Genomic DNA, 13,069 nt, shown 5'->3' with positions numbered 1-13,069 from the left:
GCCGACCTGCATAATGCACCTGCCGCCTCCACAGCCAAACATAACACAGGCGAAAGATCTCATGCTGCAGGCTACCGGGAAAAAGGGGTTCTGCATAGCCAAACCCAGCCCCGCCAGATTGGTCAGGGATGTACTAACAAATAAAGTAGCACTATAGTATGCAAATATGAATATATGAAACTAGCTATTAACCCGTTCTATGCCCGGGTGGCGAGCATTTTTATTGGTACGTGCCGCCCATCCTGTTACGTGGTGCAGCCCCCATCCTGATACGTGGTGCAGCCCCCATCCTGTTACATGGTACAGCCCCCATCCTGTTACATGGTGCAGCCCCATCCTGTTACATGGTGCAGCCCCCATCCTGTTATGTAGTGCAGCCCTCATCCTGTTACATGGTGCAGCCCCATCCTGTTACATGGTGCAGCCCCCATCCTGTTATGTAGTGCAGCCCTCATCCTGTTACGTGGTGCAGCCCCCATCCTGTTATGTAGTGCAGCCCTCATCCTGTTACATGGTGCAGCCCCATCCTGTTACATGGTGCAGCCCCATCCTGTTACGTGGTGCAGCCCCCATCCTGTTACATGGTGCAGCCCTCATCCTGTTACATGGTGCAGCCCCCATCCTGTTACATGGTGCAGCCCCATCCTGTTATGTAGTGCAGCCCCCATCCTGATACGTGGTGCAGCCCCCATCCTGTTACATGGTGCAGCCCCATCCTGTTACATGGTGCAGCCCCCATCCTGTTACATGGTGCAGCCCCATCCTGTTACATGGTGCAGCCCCCATCCTGTTACATGGTGCAGCCCCCATCCTGTTATGTAGTGCAGCCCTCATCCTGTTACATGGTGCAGCCCCATCCTGTTACATGGTGCAGCCCCATCCTGTTACGTGGTGCAGCCCCCATCCTGTTACATGGTGCAGCCCCCATCCTGTTATGTAGTGCAGCCCTCATCCTGTTATGTGGTGCAGCCCTCATCCTGTTATGTGGTGCAGCCCCTATCCTGTTACATGGTGCAGCCCCCATCCTGTTATGTGGTGCAGCCCTCATCCTGTTACATGGTGCAGCCCCCATCCTGTTATGTAGTGCAGCCCTCATCCTGTTATGTGGTGCAGCCCTCATCCTGTTATGTAGTGCAGCCCTCATCCTGTTATGTAGTGCAGCCCTCATCCTGTTACGTGGTGCAGCCCTCATCCTGTTACATGGTGCAGCCCTCATCCTGTTATGTAGTGCAGCCCTCATCCTGTTACGTGGTGCAGCCCCTATCCTGTTAGATGGTGCAGCCCCCATCCTGTTATGTAGTGCAGCCTCATCCTGTTACGTGGTGCAGCCCCTATCCTGTTACATGGTGCAGCCCCCATCCTGTTATGTAGTGCAGCCCTCATCCTGTTACGTGGTGCAGCCCTCATCCTGTTACGTGGTGCAGCCCCTATCCTGTTACATGGTGCAGCCCCCATCCTGTTATGTAGTGCAGCCCTCATCCTGTTACGTGGTGCAGCCCTCATCCTGTTACATGGTGCAGCCCCCATCCTGTTACATGGTGCAGCCCCCATCCTGTTATGTAGTGCAGCCCTCATCCTGTTATGTGGTGCAGCCCCTATCCTGTTATGTGGTGCAGCCTTCTTCCTGTTATGTGGTGCAGCCCTCATCCTGTTACATGGTGCAGCCCCCATCCTGTTATGTAGTGCAGCCCTCATCCTGTTACGTGGTGCAGCCCTCATCCTGTTACATGGTGCAGCCCCCATCCTGTTACATGGTGCAGCCCCCATCCTGTTATGTAGTGCAGCCCTCATCCTGTTATGTGGTGCAGCCCTCATCCTGTTATGTAGTGCAGCCCTCATCCTGTTATGTAGTGCAGCCCTCATCCTGTTATGTAGTGCAGCCCTCATCCTGTTATGTAGTGCAGCCCTCATCCTGTTACATGGTGCAGCCCCCATCCTGTTATGTAGTGCAGCCCTCTTCCTGTTACATGGTGCAACCCTCATCCTGTTATGTGGTGCAGCCCCTATCCTGTTATGTGGTGCAGCCCTCTTCCTGTTATGTGGTGCAGCCCTCATCCTGTTACATGGTGCAGACCCCATCCTGTTATGTAGTGCAGCCCTCATCCTGTTACGTGGTGCAGCCCCCATCCTGTTATGTAGTGCAGCCCTCATCCTGTTACGTGGTGCAGCCCCCATCCTGTTACATGGTGCAGCCCCCATCCTGTTACATGGTGCAGCCCCCATCCTGTTATGTAGTGCAGCCCTCATCCTGTTATGTAGTGCAGCCCTCATCCTGTTACGTGGTGCAGCCCTCATCCTGTTACATGGTGCAGCCCCCATCCTGTTACATGGTGCAGCCCCCATCCTGTTATGTAGTGCAGCCCTCTTCCTGTTACATGGTGCAGCCCTCATCCTGTTATGTGGTGCAGCCCCTATCCTGTTATGTGGTGCAGCCCCCATCCTGTTATGTGGTGCAGCCCCTATCCTGTTACATGGTGCAGCCCTCATCCTGTTATGTGGTGCAGCCCCTATCCTGTTACATGGTGCAGCCCTCATCCTGTTATGTGGTGAAGCCCTCATCCTGTTATGTGGTGCAGCCCCTATCCTGTTATGTAGTGCAGCCCTCATCCTGTTACGTGGTGCAGCCCCCATCCTGTTACATGGTGCAGCCCCCATCCTGTTATGTAGTGCAGCCCTCTTCCTGTTACATGGTGCAGCCCTCATCCTGTTATGTGGTGCAGCCCCTATCCTGTTATGTAGTGCAGCTCTCATCCTGTTACGTGGTGCAGCCCTCATCCTGTTACATGGTGCAGCCCCCATCCTGTTACATGGTGCAGCCCCCATCCTGTTATGTAGTGCAGCCCTCTTCCTGTTATGTAGTGCAGCCCTCTTCCTGTTACGTGGTGCAGCCCTCATCCTGTTACGTGGTGCAGCCCTTATCCTGTTACATGGTGCAGCCCTCATCCTGTTGCATGGTGTAGCCCCCATCCTGTTACATGGTGCAGCCCCCATCCTGTTATGTAGTGCAGCCCTCATCCTGTTACGTGGTGCAGCCCCTATCCTGTTACATGTTGCAGCCCCCATCCTGTTATGTAGTGCAGCCCTCTTCCTGTTACATGGTGCAGCCCTCATCCTGTTACATGGTGCAGCCCCCATTCTGTTATGTAGTGCAGCCCTCTTCCTGTTACATGGTGCAGTCCTCATCCTGTTACATGGTGCAGCCCCCATCCTGTTATGGCCAAAAGTATTGAGAATGAGACAAATAGTAATTTTTCCAAAGTTTACTGCTTCATTTTTTGTAATGGCAATTTGCATATACTCCTGAATGTCAAAGAGTGATCAGCTTAACAGCAATTACTGTACTTGCTAAGTCAATATTTGCCCAGAAAATGAACTTTAACCCCCAAAACACATTTCAACATCATTGCAGTCCTGCCTTAAAAGGAGCAGCTAACATCGTTTTAGTGATTGATCCATTAACACAGGTGTGGGTGTTGATGAGGACAGGGCTGGCGATCAATCAGTCATGATTAAGTAAGAATGACATCACTGGACACTTTAAAAGGAGGCTGGTTCTTGGTATCATTGTTTCTCTTCAGTTAACCATGGTTATTTGTAAAGAAACACGTGCAGCCATCATTGCACTGCACAAAAATGGCCTAACAGGGAAGAGTATCGCAGCTACAAAGATTGCACCTCAGTCAACAATCTATCGCATCATCAAGAACTTCAAGGAGAGAGCTTCCATTGTTGTCAAAAAGGCTCCAGGGCGCCCAAGAAAGACCAGCAAGCGCCAGAAACGTATCTTAAAACTGTTTCAGCTGCGGGATCGGACTACCAGCAGTGCCGAGCTTGCTCAGGAATGGCAGCAGGCTGGTGTGAGTGCTTCTGCACGCACTGTGAGGCGGAGACTCTTTGAGCAAGGGCTGGTTTCAAGGAGGGCAGCAAAGAAGCCACTTCTCTCCAGAAAAAACATCAGGGACCGACTGATATTCTGCAAAAGGTACAGGGAGTGGACTGCTGAGGACTGGGGCAAAGTCATTTTCTCTGATGAATCCCTTTTTCGATTGTTTGGGAAATCTGGAAAACAGCTTATTCGGAGAAGAAGAGGTGAGCGCTACCACCAGTCTTGTGTCATGCCAACTGTAAAGCATCCTGAAACCATTCATGTGTGGGGTTGCTTCTCAGCCAAGGGAATCGGCTCACTCACAGTCTTGCCTAAAAACACAGCCATGAATAAAGAATGGTACCAGAATGTCCTCCAAGAGCAACTTCTCCCAACCGTCCAAGAGCAGTTTGGCGCCCAACAATGCCTTTTCCAGCATGATGGAGCACCTTGCCATAAAGCAAAGGTGATAACTAAATGGCTCATGGAACAAAACATAGAGATTTTGGGTCCATGGCCTGGAAACTCCCCAGATCTTAATCCCATTGAGAACTTGTGGTCAATCATCAAGAGACGGGTGGACAAAAAAAAAACAACAAATTCTGGCAAAATGCAAGCATTGATTATGCAAGAATGGACTGCTATCAGTCAGGATTTGGTCCAAAAGTTGATTGAGAGCATGCCAGGGAGAATTACTGAGGTCTTGAAGAAGAAGGGGCAACACTGCAAATATTGACTTGCTGCATTAACTCATTCTAACTGTCAATATAACCTATTGGTACTCATAATATGATTGCAATTATATTTCTGTATGTGATATAAACATCAGACAAACACTAATAAAAACCAGAGGCCAGCAGATCATGTGAAAATATCATTTTGGTGTCATTCTCAAAACTTTTGGCCATGACTGTACTGCAGCCCTCTTCCTGTTACATGGTGCAGCCCTCATCCTGTTATGTGGTGCAGCCCTCATCCTGTTACATGGTGCAGCCCCCATCCTGTTACGTGGTGCAGCCCCCATCCTGTTATGTGGTGCAGCCCTCATCCTGTTACATGGTGCAGCCCTCATCCTGTTACGTGGTGCAGCCCTCATCCTGTTACGTGGTGCAGCCCTCATCCTGTTACGTGGTGCAGCCCCTATCCTGTTACGTGGTGCAGCCCCCATCCTGTTATGTAGTGCAGCCCTCATCCTGTTATGTGGTGCAGCCCTCATCCTGATACGTGGTGCAGCCCTCATCCTGTTATGTGGTGCAGCCCCTATCCTGTTACGTGGTGCAGCCCCCATCCTGTTATGTAGTGCAGCCCTCATCCTGTTATGTGGTGCAGCCCTCATCCTGTTATGTGGTGCAGCCCTCATCCTGTTATGTGGTGCAGCCCTCATCCTGTTACGTGGTGCAGCCCCTATCCTGTTACATGGTGCAGCCCCCATCCTGTTATGTAGTGCAGCCCTCATCCTGTTACGTGGTGCAGCCCCTATCCTGTTATGTAGTGCAGCCCCCATCCTGTTATTTAGTGCCGCCCCCATCCTGTTACATGGTGCAGCCCCTATCATGTTATGTAGTGCAGCCCTCATCCTGTTATGTAGTGCAGCCCCCATCCTGTTACGTGGTGCAGCCCCCATCCTGTTATGTAGTGCAGCCCCCATCCTGTTATGTAGTGCAGCCCCCATCCTGTTACGTGGTGCAGCCCCTATCCTGTTACGTGGTGCAGCCCCCATCCTGTTACGTGGTGCAGCCCCCATCCTGTTATGTAGTGCAGCCCTCATCCTGTTATGTAGAGCAGCCCCTATCCTGTTACGTGGTGCAGCCCCCATCCTGTTATGTAGTGCAGCCCCTATCCTGTTATTTAGTGCCGCCCCCATCCTGTTATGTAGTGCCGCCCCCATCCTGTTATGTAGTGCAGCCCTCATCCTGTTACGTGGTGCAGCCCCCATCCTGTTACGTGGTGCAGCCCCCATCCTGTTATATAGTGCAGCCCTCATCCTGCTATGTGCCGCAGCCCCCATCCTGTTACGTGCCGCCCCCATCCTGCTATGTAGTGCAGTGTCTTCAGTAAAATGGCTCCGGATAGCGAGCTATGCACATGCGCCGATTCCGACGCCGCATTCCACCCTCAGCCTCCGGCCAGAACAGAGGCTCCGCGGCAGCACTCTTCTGGATCAGGTAAGTATGTCGTTATGGCGCCGGAGATCAGTACCTACGCATTCCGCAATCTCCGGCGCCATATACTCCTCTTACCTGTAACGGCTGAATGCATTCTTCTGTCTGGAGCCAGACTGCACAGGCGCATCGCACATGCGCAGTCTATAGAGGCTTCGGACAGAGGGACGCATCTACCGTTATATTATAGATCTGAAGAGCATTACTGCTCTAGAAAATAGAAATAACTGAGAAATCTTAGCGCATAAATTGGCCAATTCAGTTGTACTCGATAGCCACAATAAGGTGTTTCTCGATATCAGGACCCTGCCAATGTGCCACCGGAGGAGACACTTAAGACCACCGCATTAGAAGGCCCGACTGCGCCCCCCCTGCCAGCTGCGCTGCCCCCGCCTGGATATGCCTTTGCTTTAAGTAGCACCTGTGATGACTGACAGCCCGCTCAGAGAATGTGCAGCACACAGGCTCCCAGCGGTCAATTGTACTTGTATCTTTCAAATGTGAATACAATTGAATCTCTGACTACTAGCACTTCCAGGTCAGGGCGACGTCAGAAGCGTGATCAAATCAGCTGATCACGGTGCTAACTTCACTCGCTGATGCCACAGGGGTGCATAGAATGGTGGTAAATGCTCCAGTGAAGCTGAAGATACTGAGATTTTTATTGTAATAATGAGGGGAGGGATTTGATGACAAAGTATAAGGAGTGAGAGAAGGGATGAGTGCAGGCACAGTATGTGGAGTGAGGGGGGATGGGTGCAAACACGGCATAGGGAGCGAGGAGGGGTATTTGCAGATACAGTATAGGGAGAATGGGTGCATACACCATATTGGGAGCGAGAGAGGGAGGAATGAGTGCAGCAGACACAGAATGGGGAGCAAGGAGGGATGGGTGCGGACACAGGATGAGGAGTGAAGCGGGATGGGTGTGGACACAGTATGAGGAGTGAGGGGGGATGGGTGTAGACAGTATGGGGAGCGAGGGAAGGAATGGCTTTGGATGCAGTATGACAGGTTTGGGGGGATGTGATGGGTGCAGACACAGTATGGGGATGTACGATGGTGATGGGTGTGAACACAGTGTGGGGAGCGAGGGGGTGTGTATGAGAAAAAAGTATGAGGGGTAATGGGTGTGAAGACAATATGGGGAGGGATGGGTGCAAACAGTATAGGGAGCGAGGGGGAGTGTATGTTTAAAGAGTATGAGAGGGGGGATGGGTGCGGGCACAGTATGGGGAGCAAAGGCCGGGGCTGGGTGCGGACACAGTATGGGGAGCAGGGGGATGTGTGAGGAGACAGAATAGACTCAGAGAGAGTAAATATGTGAGGAGACAGTATTGTTGGGGGTATGTATGAGTAGACATGGGGGGACTATATGCCGAGGAGGGGAAATGTGGTGAGGGGGCATAGTATAGATACTGGGCACTATAGGTGGGACACAGTGTGAAGAGGGGGCCCAGTATAGAAAGTAGAGAGCAGAGTTGAGGGCATTTACTCTAAAAGGGAGGGTGTGGAAGTCATATTTTGTGCAGGGAACTGTCTCGTACAGTGTAGGAAAGACAAAGTGCGACACAAAGGGATGAGGGGAAGGGAGCCCAGATACTAGGGAAAGGGGGAAGTGGAGACCTTCTAGGCTGATCTGCAATCACCCTGTCTACCCCTACTGTCCCTATATTGGTTCCTCACCAATCAACGCACAGGAACCTATCCCTGTATTTCATTAGCGCTGGGCCCTAGATAGGGAAGGGGGGGTGAGCGCTAGTCGATCCCCACTGACAAAGACAGAAAGGGGAGACAGACACAGCGGAAGTAGCGTAGCTTGTGTCGACCTCAGATAGATGGCACACACGTCCTCTTAGCACCAGAGAGGAAGTAAGAACTGCACTTGCACCAAGCCTTTACAAGGGGTCATGGGGATATCACCGGCGCTTCCCTATTACAAAGTGAAAGTATTTATACACCCGAGCCAGGGTGTTGTTTAGCAGAATGAGACAGATCTAAGAAGCTGTCTGTAATGCCAATCGAAGAGATCTTCTGCAACCAACTGCAGGGCGACTGTCACATCTGACACACCCGTGACAGTACCCCCTCCTCTAGAACTGGCCTCCGGACACTCAGGACCAGGTTTCTCAGGATAAGAGGTGTGAAATGAACCAACCTAGGAGCGTTCACCTCTGATGCTGAAACCCACACCCTCTCTTCTGGACCATAACCCTTCCAGTGTACCAAGTATTGTAGGGAACAACGTTGGAGATGACAATCTACAATCCTCGAAATCTGAAACTCCAGATTACCATCAACCAGTACTGGGGGCAGCGGTAGGGGTGAGGGCTCAGGAGGTTCCACATATTTTTTGAGTAAGGACCTGTGGAAAACACTGTGGACCTTAGGGGCCCGAGGAAATTCAAGACGAAACGCTGCTGGGTTAGTGACGGTGGTTATTTTATAGGGACCAATAAACCTGGGTCCCAGATTCCAAGAAGAGACATTGAACTTGATATTCCTGGTAGACAACCACACAAAGTCATTCACATTCAGGTCCGGACTAGTCCGGAAAGCGTTTTCTGTCAGCCATACATTTACACCTGTCTCCCATGATCTTTAAATTACTCAAGACCCCCTGCCACACCGAGGAGAGCGACGAAGCAAAACGTTCCTCCTCAGTAACTCATGAAGCTCCTCCCCCACAAAAGGTACCAAACTGTGGGTGGTAACCATATGCACCAAAGAACCGTGACCTGCCAGTGGATTCTTGACGATGATTATTAATGGCAAATTCTAACAGCGGTAAGTAGGATGCCCAGTCTTCCTGATTTTCGGAGACGAAACACCTGAGGTAGGTCTCCAAATTCTGATTGAGACGCTCAGTCTGTCCATTTGACTAAGGATGGAAGACAGAGGAAAAGGACAGCTGCACCCCCAATTGAGAACAGAATGCCTTTCAGAACTTGGAAACAAACTGGGTCCCCCGATCTGACACCACATCGGAGGGAACCCCGTGAAGTTTTATGATCTCATTTATGAACTCCTGAGCAAGTGTCTTGTCATTTGGAAGTGCAGGTAATGCGACAAAGTGAACCATTTTACTGAACCTATCTACCTCCACCAAAACCACCGGTTCGCCAGCAGAAACCGGTAGGTCAGTAATAAAATCCATAGGTAGTGGAAGAAGAGTACAAGACGGACAGGTATGGGAAACCTTAGAACACGCGCAAATACTACAAGCAGATATGTATGCAACCCTGGCCACCAATAACTACGAGAGAGGAGGTCCGCCGTTGCCTTACCACCTGGATGCCCAGCAAGCACAGAGTTCCTTAATTACTTTGCGGTGCAGATTAGATGGTACAAATAACCTTCCTGAAGGGCAGGTGACAGGGGCGTCCCCCAGAGCCTCCAACACTTCACCCTCCAGTTAAGGATATAATGCCGAAATGACTACCCCCTCCTGTAGTATCGGGGCAGGGTTCTCATAGTCTTCGCCACCAGGGAAGCTCTAGGACAAAGCATCAGCCTTGACATTTTTGACCCCTGGATGAAAAGTGACAACAAAATTGAACCTAGTAAAAAATAGGGACCATCTGGCTTACCTAGGGTTGAGACGTTTAGCTGACTGGAGATATGACAGGTTCTTATGTTCAGTAATACGATAATCAGCCCCCTCCAAACAATGTTGCCATTCTTCAAACGCCAATTTGATCGCCAAAAGTTCCCTATTACCCACGTCATAGTTTCTCTCAACCAAAGACAATTTTTTAGAAAAGAAGGCGCATGGACGCCATTTACTAGGGGAAGGACCCTGAGACAACACAGCCCCAACATCCGACGCATCAACTTTCACAATAAAGAGTTGGGAAACATCGGGTTGACTGAGTATAGGTGCAGTGGCAAAATGATTTTTTAACTAAGAAAAAGCCTGGAGGGAAGCATCTGACCATTTGGAAAATCAGACCCCTTCTTAGTCATGTCAGTAAGGGGTTTCACAATTACAGAATAATTTTGGATGAATTTCTGGTAAAAATTAGTAAAGCCCAGAAAACGTTGTAAAGCCTTCAGGTTCTCTGGACGGTCCCAATCAAGGACTACATGGATCTTTTTCGGATTCATCCGAAAACCCGAAGATGACAACAATTACCCCAAAAACTGCACCTCCTGAACGGCAAAAACACATTTTTCCAGTTTGGCATAAAGTTTGTTATCCCATGATATCTGGAGCACCGGTTTAACATGCCCCCGATGTGTCTCAGAATCAGGTGAGTAAACCAAACTATCGTCCAGACAGACCACTAAAAACCTCCCACGAAATGATGGAAAATATCATTTATGAAATGCTGGAATACCGCAGGTGCATTGGTCAAACCGAAAGGCATAACCAGACTCTCGAAATGCCCTTCAGGGGTATTGGGTATTGAATGCTGTTTTCCATTCGTTCCCTTCTCTGATTATAACCAAATTGTAGGCTCCCATTAAATGCACCTTGGAGAATAACTTAGCTCCTACAACCTGGCTGAACAAATCAGAGGAAGAGGGTATGGATCTCGGATTGTAATTTGATTTAATTCCCGGAAATCTAAACAGTGACGTAGACCGCCATCTTTTTTCTTCACAAAGAAGAACCCTGCGCCACAGGTGAAGATGAGGGCCAAAGTGTCCCTTCTCCACACTTTCCACAATGAAATCCTTCATGGCTTGTCTCTCAGGGCCACAAAGATTGTACAGCCTGGACTTCGGTAGTTTAGCTCTGGGGGTCAGATAACTAGGACAGTCATATGCACGATGAGGAGGCAAATCCTGACACCCCCTCTCAGAAAAAAACGTCCTCAAAACCAGACAGAAAAGCAGGTAATATTTCCATAGAGACAGTAGCAAGGGAAATATCTAAACAGTTCTCATGGCAGTAATCTCCCCATTCAATAATCTCCCTGCTTGCCAATCCACTAATGGATTATGTTTCACCAGCCAGGGAAGACCCAAAACAATTGGGATGGGAAGACCATCCAGGACATAGCAAGGAATTATTTCACAATGATCCAACCCCACCCTCAGTTTTACATTATGTACAATGTGAGTAAGTGCTTTCTTGTCAAGTGGTGCCGAGTCGATTGTGAAGATGGAAATAGATTTGGCTAAAGTACAGCAAGCAAGACCATGAGTTTTCACAAACCCAGCATCAACCATGCTGATTCTGGCTCCACTGTCAACAAACACAGAAATTTTCTCGGTTTTCCTCCCTAGCACCACCTCTGTTATCATGACAAACCGGGAACTGCAGGTTGGCAACAAATGCACCCCTTGCTTATCCAACTCGAGACTACCAAGAGTTAAACGAGTCTCCTTTTGTTTAGTAATGAAGGACAGGTCCCAATAAAATGTCCCTTTTTCCCACAAAAAAACATGCACCTTTTTTCTTACAAATCTCCAGGGAAATATATGATGTAAAGGCACCACCTAACTACATGGGCTTCTCCACTTCTCCCAGTACTGGTTCATCACGAGACCGCTCCCCCGACAGAGGTACACAACCCTGACAAGAGGGCCCTGGAGAAGGTGGTCTCACGCGTCTATCCCGAAGGTGTCTATCAAGATGTATGGCCAACAACAGGGAAGTCTCCAAAGTCTGAGGGGTTTCATATACTGCCAAGGCATCTTTCAACCTTTTAGTAAGATCCTCACAAAATTGGCTTCTAAGGGCTGAGTCATTCCATTTAGAATTCATTGCCCATCTACGGAATTCAGAACTGTACGTCTCCACTGCCCGATTCCCCCCGCTGAAGGCGATGTAGCGTAGACTCAGCTAAGGCGACTCTGTCAGGGTCATCATAGATGAGGGCCAGAGCCCCGAAAAACCCCTCTACAGACTGGAGATAAACCGAATCCTGCGGTAAAGAAAACGCCCACAATTGAGGATCTCCCTGCAGTACAGAGATCACAATTCCAACCCGTTGCTCTTCATTTCCGGAGTAGTAAGGATGAAGTTTAAAATACAGTTTGCAGGCCTCCTTGAATACAAAAAACTTGTCCCTACCTCCTGAAAGCCTGTCCGGGAGGGCAACCTTGGGTTCAGGCTGGCCAGGCCTACCTGCAGAGACCCCCACATTAGTGACCTGTAGCCGCTGATGCTGTTGCTGAACCTCACAGCAGAGGTCATTCACCTCCAGAGACAGACTGTGCAGCCGCTCTGCGAGCTCTGCAACTGAACCCATAACAAGGGAGAAAGGAAAAAAAAACACCCGAAAAAAAAACACATAATAAAACCCAAAGTGTTAGGATTTTTTTTCTCTAAATGTGCATGGCCGGTGATAATGTCACGCACAGTGTAGGAAAGTCAAAGTGTGACACAAAGGGATGAGGGGAAGGGAGCCCAGACACTAGGGAAAGGGGGAAGTGGAGACCTTCTAGGCTGATCTGCAATCACGCTGTCTACCCCTACCATCCCTATATTGGTTCCTCACCACACAGGAACATATCCCTGTATTTCCTTAGTGCTTGGCCCTAGATAGGGAAAGGGGGGGGTGAGCACTAGTCGATCCCCACTGACAACTAAAGACAGCAAGGGGAGACAGACACGGGGGCAGAAGCTTAGCTTGAGTCGACTTCAGAGAGATAGCACACACGTCCTCTTAGCACCAGAGAGGAAGTAAGAACTGCACTTGCTCCAAACCTTCACAAATGGTCATGTGAATATCACTGGTGCCTCCCTATTGCAAATTGAATGTATTTATACACCCAGGCCAGGGTATTAATTAGCAAATGGAAGGTAGCCACTGGGTCCTAGAGTGCGACAGATCTAAGAAGGTGTCTGTAATGCCAAACAAAGAGATCTTCTGAAACCAACTGCAGGGCGAATGTCTGTCACATCTGATTCACCTGTGACAGTAACAGTGAGAGGCAATTATTTATTCAGGGGCTCAGCATAGGGAAGGTATTTTTACTCAGGAACATTATAATCATGCTGCTATTTTTAAGGGCGTTGTGTAGGCATTCCTCACATGTATTAAAGCTGTCAGTCGCAAATTATGCGCATAGAGTGACTCAAACATAA

At 49.6% G+C, this 13,069-nt stretch overlaps 1 protein-coding gene across 1 annotated transcript in view; it reads right to left on the bottom strand.

Annotated features, from left to right (window-relative positions):
• The window catches only part of HUS1 (HUS1 checkpoint clamp component), a 163,866-nt gene that overhangs the window by 89,655 nt on the left and 61,142 nt on the right, over positions 1 to 13,069 (bottom strand). The gene's annotated exons all lie outside the window — the stretch shown is intronic.

The sequence above is a fragment of the Phyllobates terribilis genome, unplaced genomic scaffold (assembly GCF_046119375.1).
Source record: "Phyllobates terribilis strain yellow unplaced genomic scaffold, ASM4611937v1 Scaffold_4__5_contigs__length_816908805, whole genome shotgun sequence".
Classification (NCBI taxonomy): Eukaryota; Metazoa; Chordata; class Amphibia; order Anura; family Dendrobatidae; genus Phyllobates; species Phyllobates terribilis.
The sequence above is the reverse complement of the archived record's forward strand: the minus strand, read 5'-3'. Positions and strand labels throughout refer to the sequence as shown.